Below are 17154 nucleotides of genomic sequence, written 5' to 3'. Positions count from 1 at the left end.
AATATCTATACATCAGTAACTTACCAGTAAAGAGTGAACCTAGACTGGTCTCCTTAGAAGGACCTTGGCTGTTAAGTAGCACATTGCAACTCTAAGTGACGAGTTCACAAAGTCAAGAGACATCCACATGGGTGACTAGTCAACAAAAACAGCCAAGTACAGCTTTTCATGTACATTATGTAGATATGAGTAACTCCTGCAGCCAATGAAACTGGTCACCAGGTAAACTGGTATCCTTCCAATAAAATGTACTGTCTACTGGATTAGGAAATCAGGGCAGAGCATAAGAATGAGACTGTCTTTATTGATACCCAAGATTCATGAGACAGTGAAATAAATCATGGCTTAGAATAGAAATACAGTTTTGGGAACAAGAACATGCAACAAGAGCCCTCTTTCTGTCTTGTGTTTTGCTGGCAGCAGCAATGGGACCATACAGTAAGGGAGAGATAGAAAGAAGTAGCTCAAGAGCATCAATTTGCTGCGCCCTTTTGACAGCACCATGTATCTACTGAATACCTCAAACATTCTTTGAAATCTGGTACTCTAGTAGAGTGGAAACTACTTTTCTACAAATACAGTCCTGACTTGTTATCATCTGGAAGTGAATAAACATTGAGCCAGGTCCTTCAAACATATTTTCACTTCCTGTAATACATCAATAGTGTTCCAGGTATGAAAGAGTAGGAAAAATACGCTCTGTAGTAGTAGATATTCTTACAGAGTCTGTTCATGTTGCAAATAAACAATACTCGAGCCTGATAGCTAGAGCTGCAGTAACTCTGTTAGATCTGGCCTTGAAAATATCTTCAATAAAAGGAGTACTGAATACAGACTCAATGCACTTTGGTCCTTAGTGCCTACGTAAAGGCATCTAGGCACTTAGCGATTCTAGGCACTTAGAGATTTAGTGGAATTTTTCACATTAATGGTTGGCTCTGAATCAAATCAATGACATTTAAACATTTCCGTGCTACAAAGAAAAGGTAGCTATCTTGGGTTTTTAAGCACTTGAAAACATTTGCAAGCCTGATCTTTAATATTTTTAATATTATTGTGTGCTGTGGAATTTGGGCACTGACATTTCTATTTCCTGAGATGTTCCAATGCTTCCATAAAAAATTCAGAACAAAATACCTACGTTTTATAGTGTCCCTCAACATGAATTTTCAGAGTAACTTCTATACGTGACCATCAAAATATCTTGGTTTCATATTGCTATACTCAAGTTCTTTGGAGTTCTACTTTTTATTAAAATTTTCAAGGATGTAATAGACTAAAGCAAGAACTTTAAAAAATAATTTTAGAACAGAAAACATAACTAAGCAATGTTTTTTTCTACTGTTGCAATTGCACTTTTCAGTGTAAATTTAGAGTGCTCATGGGAGTATAACCAAATATGGAGGTAATTTATGATAAAATATCATTTCAGATCTATTTGCTGAAATATAGATGTAACAAAACTATAGGAGTTTGAGAATATCTTGGTCTTTTTCTCCCATTCTGTTGCAAGAATTAAAATAACTATCAGTGGAAGGGATTGTAAGCATCAATGGGAAAGGCTGGCAAATTTAGTCAATGTGTTTGTTCCTTCACTTCAGAAAATCACTGAAGACTGTGTATCTTTGTATCCTTTTATTTTTGCCTTTGTAAACGTGGAGAGATTTCCTCTTTGCACCTACATTGGAAATTGCTGGTAGCCGACAGCGAGGCAGCACGGCTGCCCATACTATTTCCTGGTATTATGCAGTGGTGCTTCAAGAGTATTGAACAATATGTAAAATTTTTACATTCTGTAAATCTGAAGGGGATTATTGGAACCTCATAGGAGAACTGTGCATAAAAAGGCAATGTTTTGCTCCGGGCAATGTGAACTAAGAAAGAATATATAAATACAGCCTGAGACCAATAAATCTGTAACTGCAAATCCACTGTGGCAATAAATGGTTTCCCTTTAATAATGAAATACCACACTGGCAAAAATAAATATATAACTCAGGCTACCCCAACCATTATTGGACTACAAAATAACAGTATTTTAAAACAGAGAGTCCTTTCATTCTCTAGAGTGCTCTTTGGTTATGTTTCAAGTTTTCTTCTGCAACTAGGAGGGCTAAAATATTACCTGAAAAAATGTAGAAACTGAGACTGTTCCACAGTCACTTGTTCTCGGGCTCTAAGTGAAACTCCAGATAATCCAGCACCAGCAGTAATACCACAGTTGGCAGCTGTACCGATGACCAAATTTCTCTTTATAAAACAAAGCACACGTTGGCACTGAAGCTAAGTTTCTTGGTTTGAGGAAAGAAAGAAAAACATTTATTTAATAAATGAAAACTTATTTGCTGGTAGGGAGGAAAAGAGAAGATTTCCATTCAGTGAACACATAGAGGAATAATCTTATGCTACAAAGATTGCTGGAAGTTTTAAAATTATTTCTTTTTTAAGGAAAAAATGTTTCCATAGACAAGGGTTGTATCTTGCATCTGCAGCTCAGATTCTCCAAGATAGAAGCTACAGCTCAGCTTTGGCCAGCTTTCCTTTCAGTGACTTCTCTGAGCTGCTCCTTTTCTGATCCCATTATTCCTCCCTGTGCATACTGCTGCTATCCATACCAAGTTTGATCTAGCAGAATCTAGCTGCCTTTGATACTGATGTTAGTGAGTATCTCAGAGGGGCACAGTTCTCTTGCTGCTTCGGGGAGGCAGTAAGTTGCCTTGCACTCTCTGATGTACAACTCAAATTGCATGCCATGGTCTAAGGCAAAGACACTCGGCCCTTTCTCTTTTTTTTTCCCTCCCAACTCCTTGCATGAGGTTGGAGAGCCTTTTCAGTACCTGTGGTATGGGTAGCTACTACTGGGCTGCAACACTTCGTGCCTTTTCTGCCTTCAATGAGTTGCAGATAACCACCACAGTCATCATCTTCAGCAGCAGTGGACTGATGACTCCTTGTGATGGTGCCACTCAGATGAATGGCACCGAAATGAATCAATACACTCAAGCATTCAGATAGTTTCCCTGGGTCTCAAAACCCAAAGAAGGGGTCCTGTCCTCAGGCCTCTTAGATTTTGCAGAGGTTTCATTTCAGTCAATAAAATAATATTAAATTCTGTATCCTTCTAAAGAATTAACATTTCAGGTGGTGGTTTGGCAGTGCAGGAAACAAAATGGCAGAGTTCTTATCACATCAGAAACAGCACCAACCTGGGATGAGGTGTTCAGATTTATCTTTTTGTTTGAAGGCTGTCTGCTGCAGTAGTTACTGTTTCTCTAGCAGACTCTAACTTTAGGTCTTACGTCGGCACAAAACTAGCATAAAAACAAAGCACTGGTGCTAACTCCCTGCCATATGCTCCAGTCAACTTGACAGAAGTGTCATTCTGTGGCCCACCCCTACTCTGAGTCAAGTTTGTGTGATTCTTTCCAATGATGTTGAAAACAGTCTCACTAAGGAGAACTTAGATGTTTACATCTCTCGTGGATGCAAATACTTAAGTCTGTCCAAATGAAGTACCAGAATTTCATCGTCTACCATCAGATTTCTGCTGAGCACCAGGTTCTGTCACCTGCAATAGGCAGAGGATGTATCATAACTTTAACATCTAGAAATGTAATTTATTTGACTAAACAAAAGCTATTCCACACATGTGCAGAGCTGCTACCGTTTTCCTCATCCCATGAATAAAACAGTAATGTTGTTAGAAGCAGTATGGCTTAGCTCCTGGGAGTTCCGGCATACAAAGCCATTCCAAAACTTCCCCCTATAGTGAGAAACAGTCATGAGGAAAAAAAAAATATTTTAATTACTGCAGAAAGTAGGGTTGACTGTGTAATGAGCAAGGCTGGCTGTGAGGTCGATTTTTCCGCAAAATATTCCTGAGAGTTGAAAGTGCACTGCACTGCATTCTTGTTGTGGTTGAAGTTTTGTGATTAATTGCCATCAGCTGCCTTAAATCATTAAGGCACAGAGAACAAGAGATCATGTTTAGATTGCCTTTAACTCCAGAGCTCTGCTCCAGTTTCTTCCATAGAAATCAGAGAAAGGGGTGTGAGAAGGAGGGATAACAGAGTTTCCCAGATCAGCAGGTTCTGAGGAGTGGAGTGATGCTGTGCTGGCTCATTAGACAGCTCAGGTTAGAGGCTCAACTCTGGGGACTGTATTTCCATCCTATGGCACAGCAAGCACCCATACAGAAGAATAACAAAACCTGTCCATTACTAATGGAGCAGACAGGCTCAAAGCCAGTTGCAACTTTCAAATTAAAAATTAAAACAAACAAACAAAAAAAGAGCCTGGTTTTCATTGCATCATCTCAGTTGCAGGGAGACAATCTCTCTGCCTTTGGAGTGAAGCAGCTGTGATTTTCACCAAGGCAACTTTAAACAACACAAAGAAAAGCCAGGTGAGGGGTTCTGTTGCTTGTTTTGCTCCTTTGTTCCCAGCTGCATTATCCCCCACTACCTGGGCTTCCTCATTACTTATAAATGTCCCCTCTAAAAGTATCCTCAGCTACAGTAGGGAAGTTGGTGATGCATACTATATTCTAAAGAACGATTTGCTTCTGTTCAGAAACCTGCCTGACCTCACGGCCGAAGAAGAACAAAATAATGCATTAACAAAAACACAGTTCACTGCCAAAGAAAAGGAGTTCCTGTGAGGACTGAAACAATAAATCTCCTCCGTACTGAACTCCCAGAGGGAGTATGTTGTGTTTCCTCCTGTTCTTTATCAAAGTCCCCAAAATAAGCAGGAATGGGCAGTGGCTATGCACAGTCTCAACACACCTTTTTCCATGGAGTAATTAGGGCCTGCCTCAAAGTGAGAGAGCACTCCCTGTCCAGCTGTGCAAGGGAGAGCTGACAGCACCACCAGCACCAAACATGAAGCTCCTGGGGAATGCCTCCTTTTTCCTAGTTTTACTTTGTGTTTGCACTGTGCGAGGTAAGTTCTTTGGCTTTTTTGGATAGAGTTGTCATATCTGTGGGGTGTTTTGTGAGCAAAAGCTTAGCTGTCAGTAGCTGGATGGGTTTTTTTTTTCCTTTCCCCAGTTTAGTGATTGAAAGACTATGTGTTGGAGGAGAAGGTACTAACTGGTAGTTGAGTTATATGTGTTCTGTGAAAAACTTTCCTGCCATTGTATTTTTTGTGACAGCTCTCTTTCTAGGTGTCATGAGGCTCCTCAATCTGAGAGGAGTTAAAAGCAGAGGTATATTTACAAAGGTTTTCTGTTCTGTTTTTCTTCTTTGAAATAAAGCATCTTTTGTAGAGGTGGCTTTAATGGGGCAATTGAAATGTCTGTCAGATTTGGCAAATACCGCTCTTGCAAATCAAATCTATCCTGATGGATTTCCCTGGCAATATGCCAGCAATATGTTTGGCCAAGAACATTTTACAGAAATTATCTTGGGTTTGCCCCACCCAAAGATACAGGGGGTTACAGCATTTATCAAGTGTCAAATAATGACGGATGCAAGCCTAGGGCAATATTAGTTACTGAGTGTGATATCTTTTAAAAGCTATTCTCAAATGCACAGATTTAATCAAACTTTGTGGTGTTCGTGTGGTCACCTAATTGGTGTTTTGATTATTCTCCAGTTTGAAAGATGGTGCTTTTAAAGTGTAATTAACGAGCAAAAGCTGAAAGAGTGGGAGAAACTGCAGCAAGGGCCAGAGTCTGCCATCACCTTTCTCAAAAGATAAATTTGATGTCAAATCTGCTTTTTTTCTATACTTTCTTTAGCTGGCCCTCTGGTGCGAATACTTACAATCAAAATTTCCACAAATGTCTATAGGTTGCCTGTAAGGGATTTTATGAATCAGAAGTTAAAAAACCTGATGATCCTAGATTAACTGATCTACAAAAAAGTTAAGAAATGTTCAAATTATGTGTTACAACTTAGAAATGTCTTTAGTGGTGTAGCTTATATTATTGCTTGGGCTGGCTGCTGTTAGAAAATAACTATTCAATAAAGGAGATTAAAAATAAGGTTATGCCTCAGAAAGAACTGCTTTAAAAACTACGTTAAGTACAAGCCCAAAAATCTGCATTGAGGCACTATTTATTCTCTGTCTGCTACTTCTAGTAAAAATAGCCTTCCTGTCATTGTTAAACCTTTAATTTCACAACTTCTCAGAAGCAAAGTGGAACTGGATCAAAAGGAGCATATTTAATTTAACAGTCCATAAAGCTTATCAGAAAGTAACATGCAAAGGTGGGAGGAATTCTGTCAATTTTATACAATTCTTTCTTTAAAAAGGATTTTCCCTCCTCTGCATGATATGAACAGGACAGAACTGATGACAGTGAATAAGCAAATTTTGTGTGTGATACATTTGGTCCAGACAATTTTGGTTCTGTAAAAGTTCTGGGGTTTCTTAAAATGCTCTATTGCAAGGTAGACACAGTAGTGAAATCCTGTTGGGAAATTCGCTTAGAAAATGAAGACTATGTGTTGGGAAATTTGGAGGATGCCTCTGTCTACTTTGTGAAAGTAAAAGTATATAATCTGGTCAAGTTTCCTTCAGGTTACCCTATGCATCAACCTGTTAAGACAGAAGCAGGTTTTTTCTCTGTTATATGAAGCTGGACCAAATTCTTGGGATTTCTACTGTTTGTGTTCTCTAAAGTGTCCTAGACATCTGGGCTGTAACAGCAGGATCTTATCATCTCAGAGAAGAACGGGTGGTAAAGAGGCTGACACCAGTCTCCCTTATGCTCAGTCTCCCTTTTTTAAACATTGGAGACAGCAGCAAGATATTTCTCCAGTTGCTTAGAAACACTTTGAGGTGTTTTTTTTTAATTATGCTCAGTAAAATTTGGAGAAGGTCAAATTACACCCCAGCGTTTTAATACTCTCTCCCCCAGGTTTTGGGGTAGTTTGTCTTCATAGCTTACAGAGACAAGTAATGTGTGGGCTCGCAGCCTCTTCACATAATACAGATAAGCTGCTTGTCTTGGTATCTTTTGTAAATCATGCAGAAGTGGACAAAGATGTTTCCATTGTGGTTAGTAAAGAATGTAGCAAGTCTCCTGTGGGGCTTCCAAATTTCATGCTTTGTCTTTAGCCTGTCTGCGGGCACTGCTTTCTTGGTAATTTTCTAATTCATCTTGGGATCTCACAGCCTCAGAAGTCCCTAATGCTTTGGTGGGATCTACCCTCTGTCAGGAAATTACTAGAGGCTGTTATGTGCAGATGGGGAGGCCAATAGCCTCCTGACAACACGTCCCTCCTCTCGAGGCTTTTCTCAACACTTTGAGAGCTAAATGACATACATAAAGCTGTAGTTCCTACATGCTCGTTGCAAGGTGTTCAGTCCTTCTGGAATACTGCCCTTTATTCTTACTTGCTCCAAAATATATCTCAAATAGAAATGCCTTCTGGGTTCAGCTTTAAACAACAGACAGCATTGGAATGGGTCAAAAAATTACCAAAGGCTACTAATAAAATATAAAAGCTCTTGAGTCTACATTAGATTGTAATTACTTTTAACATGTGTAAAGGTAACATTTGTTCTGCTAAAATATGAGGGGAGAGGAATTAGCATGTGTGTATAATGTAAGTGCTTAGAGGCTTCATCTTCCTGTGACTTGGTGGTATAATAGAGCATGGCTATGGCTACATGGCATAGCAGATGTCCTCCACGCAGTGCTTGTAGCACACCCACAGCTTCCTTTTCACTCAGACACCCATGCTTCTTTCTTGCGGGAATGACAGAAGGAAGGAGTGGGGTTGTGCTCCTCAGCATCAGTCTGGATGCGCTCAAATGTAGGAGCTGGAACATGCTGGTGGGTGGGTTTATTAACGTCTGATTAGTGACCCCTGTTGACAGCTAGCAGTACCTTTCTCCAAGAGTGCTCTTGACAAAATTGATGGCACTAAAAAAAAAGGGGGGGGGGGAGGGGGATATGGTGTGGTTTTCATTTTGGAAAGGTAGAAGCAAATCTTGGCATTAAGAGCCTAGTCCAAAGGCTACTGAAGCAATTTGGAGTTGTTCCATTACACTGTGGATCAGCCCTAGGTTATGTGCTTCCTAACCCATTAAGGGGATGCTTTGGAGCCTGGGACAACATCCCAACCCTACAACACAGCAGATTAATACCAGCTCCCAGGCTGACAGCTTGAGGAAACCCACTACACCAGTGCTCCTGCAGCAATTACACACATTTGCAGCTGCCTAAACTCCGCTTTTGTTGATGTTAAGTAGAGGAGATAGAAGATGGAAAAGCAAAAGGCTGCCTATGCTCTCAGCTCACCAGCCTTCAAACCTTTATTGAAAATTCATTTTTAATATTAAATACTAACTAAACTGTTTTGAGTTAAAGCTTTTGAGCATGGTCTCTCCTCATTCTGGGTTATTCATGGCTATGCTCTGGGAGAAAGCATCAAGGCACAGACTGTCACAGTTGGACTGCTGTCTCATCTCTGAAAATTTAAGAAATGTGAATAGACTTTAGATAAACAGCTTCTTTTTACCACCTTTAGCTTGCTTGAACCCAAACATTGAATGTCTTGAGAGTTTGCCTGTTGTATTGTTTTGGGTTTTTTTTGGTGTATTGCTGCTGTTCCCAGTAGTTTGCAAGGCTAGCTAAATCAACCAGTGGTGCTGGAGCTTACCATAGCCTTTAATTGGAGCTTTTTTTCCTATACAGATTTTTTTAGGGTGGGGTTGCTTTGTTTGTTGTTGTGTTTTCCCACTGCTGCCACGTTTCTTTCATTCATTAGAACTTTCTCATATTGGGCCAGTTTTGTGTGTATTTATTACTGGACTTATTCTAGCCCCAAACCCGAAGGCAAATTTACTGCAGGTGGCTTGATAGCTGCCTGATAAAGACATTACAATTTGCAGCCAAACTAAGAGAGAAACTGAATTTGAAGGACAAGTTGTCTGCAGCATTTCACTCCAAATCTGAGAATACATAATAATGTTAGAAAAGACAACCCTTTATTGGGCATGTTATACAATTTACCAGAATGTTTTCTCTTTTATTTAGCTGTCTCTTATTTGGATTGAAACCTAGAATTCTTATTAATCTTTACTCCTTTATAAATTTGGAGGGTGAGGAGGAGGGGGAACCTGCTGAGGTTTATGTTTAGGTTTGATTTTCAGTTTTTTCTAAATAGGAAAGGACCTTGAATTTGGTCTCTGATTGTTTATACATCTGAATCCTGTGTGAAAAACCTGCAAAAATGCAAATTGAATGTAATCTTTCGGAAACTCTTAATCTAGGGAAGGGAGTATTTTTAACTGGTACCATTCAGTTACAAGGCTAACTTCACAGTCTAAATATGAGTAAGGTCCCACAGTTAAATCACATGGGAAAGACATCCTTATCACTCGTGTTCCTCAAGAAGGGAGGCAGGGTATTGTTTGTTTGTGGTTTTTATTCCTCAGACAACTCAAGGAAGACCTTTTAATGGTTTTATTTTGCAATTCTCTAAGCAGAGTATAGAGTGTTGGATTTTTGTGTTGTAATGGCTGTTATTTCCAAATACAGTGAAGACCTGGCTCCCCTGGAAGACAAACATTTACTTTTGGTTTCAGCTAGCACTCTAAAAATAAATAGGTGTCCCAGATTGAAACCCTCACTCGATGTCCTGCCATGCAAACCACGGTTATTGTCCCAGCACCTGAGCTATCAGGTGATCGTGATACCTTGGCATTCATCTTCTGAAAGTGGATCCCTGGATGCCCTAAGAGCAGTATGGTCTATCAGCCAGACCTACCTGTGCAGGGAAAAGTGGTTTGACACAATTCGATACAATGCTATCACTACACTGTGCCTTCTGAACCTGCATCCCTATGTGAGAAAGCTGTGCTCTGATCATCACTGCTAATGTAACGGCTCCAATGGAACAAAATTCAGCCTGTGTGATCTGCTGGTGTATTGTTCCCATGCAGGAGATGTAGAAGGGGTGTCAGAAGCCCTCTGAGGCCATCCACACATGTACTAGAGGCTAGTTTTGAGGGCTACAAATTAATTCCAAGTCATTTTTTTCCTCAGCAGCCAGGCTAGGCTGGGGCCCCTTTCAGGCCGGACTAAACTCGCTTAATGCTCCAAAGGTTGTGTTTCAAACTAGTAACAGGGCAAGCAATTTTTGAACTGCTTTTATGTGGAAAGTGGCTGCTTGCTTGACTTTGATACAGGTGACAATCCTAGCCTATTTATCAATGCAGCTTTTTTTACAACAGTTTTTAATCTCTTTTTTTCCAGTGGTGCTGACATGCTCCTGGGTGTTAGCTGCACGTTGTAGATAGCAACGCATCTCACATTGCTGAAACCACAGAGCAAGTGGCACATAGTTTGGCATCGTATTTATCTATCTGCTGTAACCTTTCTGCCTTGTCTTATCACTCTAATGAAATTACGCATTTCACCAGGATGGGAGGGCTACACCAGCCTGGCTGGCTGAAGATTTCTACAAGATATGTGATGGTTCTAAAAAGTATATTCAGTTTGTCTTCATGTCATGATTTCTCAGTGTGGTACTTGCTTTGAGGAGTGTCACCGTCATCAGAACTTTAGGGTTAAATCAATTAAATCCCTGATTAATATAATCAGATGTTTATGCTTCCTGCAGACTTCTTTCATAACCTTTAGCAGGAGATTAATATCATATTTGGGCTTGAAAAGGTTTGGATATTGAGGCAACAACTGATAAGAATGGCAAAAGCTTTGAATTTTAGTTAGTCTGAAGAAAACAGTGCCAGGAGATTTACTAGCCTTCCTGGCCAAGGATTCACATTATTTTTGTCTGTAAAATACCTTACTTATTTGTTGAGGCACATTTTCATTGCATGATAATTATTTGAAGTGGTCAGAGCTCCATATATTTCTTCATTTTTTCTAGTTTTCCTACTTCTTCACATGCTCAACATTGAGTCTAAGCTTTTATTTGAAATACAGTGTTGATAACCTTCTAAATGTTAATGCGTGTGGTGCTGTCTATCCCGGCGTGAGGACAGTCTGAAATCATCTTTCTTTGACAGATGAATTACCCCTCCTCGTCTCGGCATGGGCTATATATCACAGCAATATAGATGATGTAAATATCAGTGTTTGCAAACTCATTGAAAGGCTGTGGAAGCAAAAATATCACCAAATATTGGTAGACGAAATGGCAAAAAAATCTGAGGATTGCTCTGGCAAGAAATGAGAAGTTTAAATGTTTTCACCCCTAAAAGGCCTTGTGATGTGTCCAGTAGAGAGGGGTAGCTAATGCATCTACTGTCATTCAGAGTCCCCAAAAGCCAAAACTTGGGCTTTCTTCTTTTTTCCCCAGGAATTACAGACTCCCTCAAACTCCTCCCAAGTTGTCCAGACCTCACTTCCCTTTTAGGTTTAGTTCTATGGCATGTCGAAACAAGCGTTTTTGGACTAGCATGTGGGTCAATTGTAGTTACTCATTTCTGCACAGGAGTGTTAAGATCTATTCCTGAAAATGACTGAATTCTTTGAATTATGGAGCTTTCTGGACATCCAGAATATGGTATTTAACTCTGCTTTCCACAAAACACACAGATCTTTGAAATTACAGCCAGCACCAAAAGCTGGCTGCCCAGAAAGGCTACTACAGTGCAGCAGCTTTAGATTCTCTTTAGAAAAGTTTTTTCATACAAAAGCAGTGTATTGATACATTTGCTGTGACTCAGAAGGCAGCAAACAACTCACTATTGTAGTATCCAACATGTAACAAGTAGATTAGAGATCTTTGCCAAGTAAGATAGATGAGATGTGCAGATGACAACAAGAGAAGGGCACAACACAGGTATTGGAGGCAAAAACAAATCTCCTGGAGCAGGTCTTTTTTTTGTTTCTCTGCACGTTTTATCTGGTCTAGTTCAAATGGCTTCAGAGGAATCAATTGTTTTCCTCTGCAAGCCTTTCCCTGTGCTAATGGCATCATGTGGCTATGTGTCTCAGAGCTGTTGAATATAGGTGAACTAGTGTACAATTTATTTTACTGGCTTAGTGACACTGTCTTGTAATGCACTGCCTGCTTCCTTCCTAATTGTGTTCACCTTGCATTTCTAGGAACTGGCAGAAAATACTGTTTTCAGGTGCAAAAGCTGGAAAATAAGAATTGATCATTTATGGAAGAAATTGCCAAGGGAAAAGAGTAGAAGGGTTTGAGTAGGGATGGAACAGCTCATTCATGATAGTTGAATAAAATTATGCTAATTGCCAATAGAAGTACAAGTGATGTCTACAGCTGTTCACCAACATGAGATGACCAGCCTCCAGCTCTCCATGACTTCCCTGTGCACTGTCTGGGACCCAGGGTTTTGACAAGCCTGAGCATCCTAAATATGGTCCACTTTGTGCTCCACTAGGCACCTGATTAGCAATGTGAATGCTGGCATGGCTATCACAGTAGTTCCTACTGCTCTTTGATAGCATGGAACCCTGTGCTTCAAGTGCTCTCCCAGTAAAGACTTTGTTTTTTTAATTTCTACTTTGGACCTTAAACATGCAAGAAAAGCATTTCAGTTTCACATCTGAGCTTAGCAGTTGTATCAGATTGAATACTCATGTTATTTTGAATTTCTACCAATCTTTGCAAAATACTCACGGACAAGGAGATCTTCATCAGCCATATGTGCCAGTTACAGAAATCAGATATTTTTAAAGTATATCCTTCATCCTTGGATGTAATTTAACTCCAATAAGACTGTACTCCACTTCGGGCTTTCCCTTTGGGATATTCTGTACCATTTAACCTTTGTCTGGGAAATATGGAAAAGATGAAGAAGCATTCAATTGAGCATGGAATTACGTTAATTATAGAAGCAATTTACAGTGTTTCAACTGAAGTTTTCTGATGGGAACAGGGTTTTGATGTTCCAGAGGCTTTCAGAGCTTTGTCAGGAACAGTGTCATGGGCGAGTGTAGCTGAAATGGGTGCCTAGGCTGATCTGGGATGTGCTAAAAATAAATATACCATAGCAGCCACTGCAGTGACCCTTTCCTGAGCTATAAAATTAGTCATGTTCCTGGAGAGGCATTTGGATCACAAACACAGAGAAGAACTATGATTTTACTAACCGCTGCAAGGCGTTGCAAAGAAGAGCCACTGACTGACCTGGGCTCGGCTTCCCCTCTGGTTGTTTCATATCAGCCCTACCCAAACACAGTCTTTCCTGGGAAACAAAAATAGGCTTTCAAATAGCATGGTAAGGAAAAAGTACGCTAAGTGTTACCCACAGAAAGACGTAGTTTTCTCTCTGCTTTCTTGTGGGAGTTACTTACACCAACAATCCTGTTCTTTCCTGTTGTAGGGGAAGGGGCTTTCCTTTCTTTTTCTTGCTCTACTCAGCAATGTAAAATATGTAAAAAGCTCTTTCTATATAAAACTGCACCCATTAAAAACATTTTGAAATTGATTTAGCATGACTAACGCAAAGGGGGTGGCAGTTTGTTTTTCATACTATAAAATAACCCTTAGTAACTCCTACCTTTTATCTTACACATGGACAGACAAATATATCACCATCAAAGAGTGACAATCTGGTGGTTTAAATAGCTTTAAAGGGTTTAATTAAAGCCTATTAAATAGGTTTAACAGGTTTAAATAAAGAGAAGCACAGAACTTGGAGCCTTTGTCCAAGGCAGGCTGGAGTGCTGATGAGCATGCTGAGCACATTTATTATTTTATGGAGTGCAAACAATGTTCTCATTCCTCTGTAGTACACAGTAATAAAGATACCTACCAGGCATCATGTGGGAGCAGAAAGTGCATCCAGCTTGTGATTAAAAGCCCTTGATAGGGAGTTTGTATTTCTAGGTCAGTAAAAGAAACCATGAAACTAGCTGGTGAGTGCCCAGATTTCTATGCCCACATATGCAGAGAGACAAAGGATGCTGTCTGTGCTTGGGTTGTTTCAGATACTCAGTAAAACACTGGGAAACTTGTCCAATGCTGCTTCTTACAGTTTTCACTGAAGGGGAGCCTTTAGCAACCTGTGACCATGTTAGCTGAGGCTGGTTCTTGATAGCTGCTTGTTCAGTATCTCTCTGTGTGGTGGTAGCTCCCTGTTTTGGTTTCTTTGAGCAGACTTTGTGGAAACAGCACTGCTTGCTAGGGGAATTAGTAATTCCCAAGAGCTAGTGCTTGGTGTTGGGTCGTGCTAGCCACATGCCTGGGTGAAATGGAGGAGCACTGAGGCAGGGCTGGCACATTTCCTGCCTTCTCCCTGTTCCCTCATGGAGAAATTGCACCAGCTCCCTCCCTTTCCTTCCTTTCCTCAGCTCTGGCTGCCTGGTGCCTCCAGGCCACCGGGTTTGCATATCCTCTGCAAAGCCCGAGTTCCACATTGCCCCAGTTGTTGGTGTCCATGCCCAGGCCACGCGAGACCAGCCCTGCCACTGTCTCACTTTCTAGCTACAGGGCTTTGCATTTATGGTCCCCCTTCTCTAATGTCTTCCTTTCTCTCCTGTTTCCAGATGCTTTTGCTTTCTGCAGGGAGGCTGCTATGCACTTCTGGCCCAGGAGCTTCTCCTTCCTGCCTTGGTGTCTTTCCCTGTGCTCCTGCCCATGTTTCTTCGCACTCTTTTACACCAGGTCAGCTCTGTGCTGTGACACCTGCCTGTAAACCAGGATCAGGAGCTACAGTGGAGAAGTAGAAATTTGAACTTAAATGAAAGATCACAATGCAGAGTTTTGTGTAGTATGTTTTCAATTTGCTGCTGAAGAGAGATGTGACTGAAAGGAAGGTAACAGCTTGGCAAACAGGAGGTGGTTTCCCACCTCCCGAGGCAGCAGGACTCACAGGCTTCCAGCTGGTTGGCATCAGACAGCAAAGAACACAGCCTCTTCCCATCCTTATGGTTTTTAGCATTGCCTGTAGTACCTGACTATATTTCACAGGGGTTCACCTTAAATGTGACTGGTGTTACTTAGTTCAGGGTCCACGTAGTCCTTCCATTTGCTACTCTAAGATATTCACAACAGAGAAAAGCTTGAGGAGGAAAATGGTTTCTGTTGCAGAAGACTGTTAAGAGCTTTTGCAGAAGTGCAAAAGCATTGTGAGGTCGGGCTGGAAAAACACTTTGCAGTTCCGAGTCATGATGATATTGCAGTGGCCGTGATCCAGCGTGAGGACGCAGCTTTCCTTTCACCAAGTGCTGTCGCAGTGTGAAAATAGTTCTGTGCAGATGCTATTACAAACACACCTGAATATAGGTGTGAGGCATGCCATGCCTTGTGTATTGCTTTAGCACACTGAAGAAATTTTGTATTTGTGATCTTAGAGGTTTTGAATAGGAAGCAAGGTTTTGATGGTTTCGAACAATACAGTTAAAATTGCACTTAAGCCTCTTCTAACAGTGCATCCCAAAAGGAAGTTTTTGTGGTCTGGAAGCACATATGCTTTATCTAAGATTTTTTTTTTCTTCTTTTTACAGTGCTTGCTGGTTTTCTAAATAATTGGCAGTTTGGGTTAGTCATTTTTAACCAACAAGCAACTAACAATTCAACTGTTGAATTTGAATCAAATCAAATTTTTGTTTGATTTTTGGGGAGTTAAAGTTCACAGTTTCAGACTTAAATTGCTCCAGATGAAATTCTAAGTACTACAGGGGTGACTCTTAAGATTTATAGAAGCACTGTAGATAAACTCCTGTGCTCTTAGAAACTTGCCGGTCTTGAAGCTGCAGATTTCCTGCCAATGCATTTCTCTTAGTATTATGTAGCTCTTATTTATGCAGCTGGGGGGGGGAGGGAAGGAATCTGTATGTAGTGGAAATAACATAAGCTGCACAAATGCAGAGGGAGGACTGAAATAAGTTGTCTAAAATTAATCCAGTTCCTTGCTCTTTCCTGTGTTACAGCTTTCTGCAGTATTTTCAGAAGGTTGATTCTCCATTGAACTCATGGTCCAGAAAAAAGTAAAATATTGAGAAAACTGAGATCAGTTGAAAATGCAAACATTGCAGCTTATATTCATATTATTATTATGCAAGATCCAAATGATAAAACTGCAGATGAAGTTGAGATCTTGACCTGCAAGTCTCTTGTTTCTTGCCTAACTATGTTAATGCTAGGGTATGGTACCATTACATGTTGGAGTTTGCAGTCCTCTAGAAAATAAGAACATACTATTATTCTCTTATCAGTTGGAAAATGGGACACAGAGAGCATCTACATGGCAAAATACACAGAAATACCCAAGCTGATCTGAATGAGGCAGATACCAGAAACTCCATCTAAACTAATTAAACTCTATTGTTCTATGTAGACATACCAGGGAGGATGGAGTAATCTCACCTCTGCAGTTGTAGCCATTTATATTATTTGTGAGGATACGTCCAGCAGAACTGTAAACTGGCAAGCTCACACACTATTTATGGTAGTGCAGTATTGCAACGTGGATGCCACAGACTTGGAGGAAGTCAGATGGTTGGAGAACTGGCCAGCGCTGTATCATTACAAACCAGCCATAAGCATCAGTGGCAGCTACTTTAAAGCATCTTTATATGTGTCTTGGCAGAGTATTACCTTGTAGCTGGGCAGGAAACTGAGCCAAGGTTTCCAGAACACTGATGGTAGCACTCTGCCTTCTCCCGCTTTTTACTGAGGGATACTGCTTGTAGCACTCTGCCTCGCCCTCCTTCACTGAGGAGGAAAGCCCAAAAGCACTGAGTGCTAAGTGTCACCAGGTAGAAAGCCCGTATAGAAGGCTTATTTGTACAAACCTTAAGTTTGATGTCTAAATTAGTGTATTCAGTTCCACTTCAGTGCTGTTTGGAGGATTTGAGTAGGGCTTGAGCAGTGTCCAAAAGCTGGTTTTGTTTTCCACATCTGGAAGCGGTGTTTGTGCAATGACTGGTTGATGGGAGATGAACTACTCATCTAGGCAAACATTTTTTTCTTCATTGTGGGACCCTTTACACAAAAATGCATTATGAAATAAGAAGCAAATTTATCTCAAGGTTTAGAGTAGAAGGTCATGAAGCAGGAAAGAAAGATGAGTGAGGAGTAAAAGCAGAAATAAGAATAAACTACACTGGGCCTGGGGAAAGATCAGATAAGAGAATGAAGAGATGAAGCAGCAATAAATGAAAATGAAAGAGAAATCAGACAACAAAGCTCCAGGGTAAGAGTAAACAGGTTGTGTACCTTGTCAGGCAGCAGCTATTTATTGGGAACTCTG

Source organism: Gallinula chloropus (genome assembly GCF_964237585.1).
Source record: "Gallinula chloropus genome assembly, chromosome: 4".
NCBI lineage: Eukaryota > Metazoa > Chordata > Aves > Gruiformes > Rallidae > Gallinula > Gallinula chloropus.
This window is presented reverse-complemented; position numbering follows the sequence as displayed.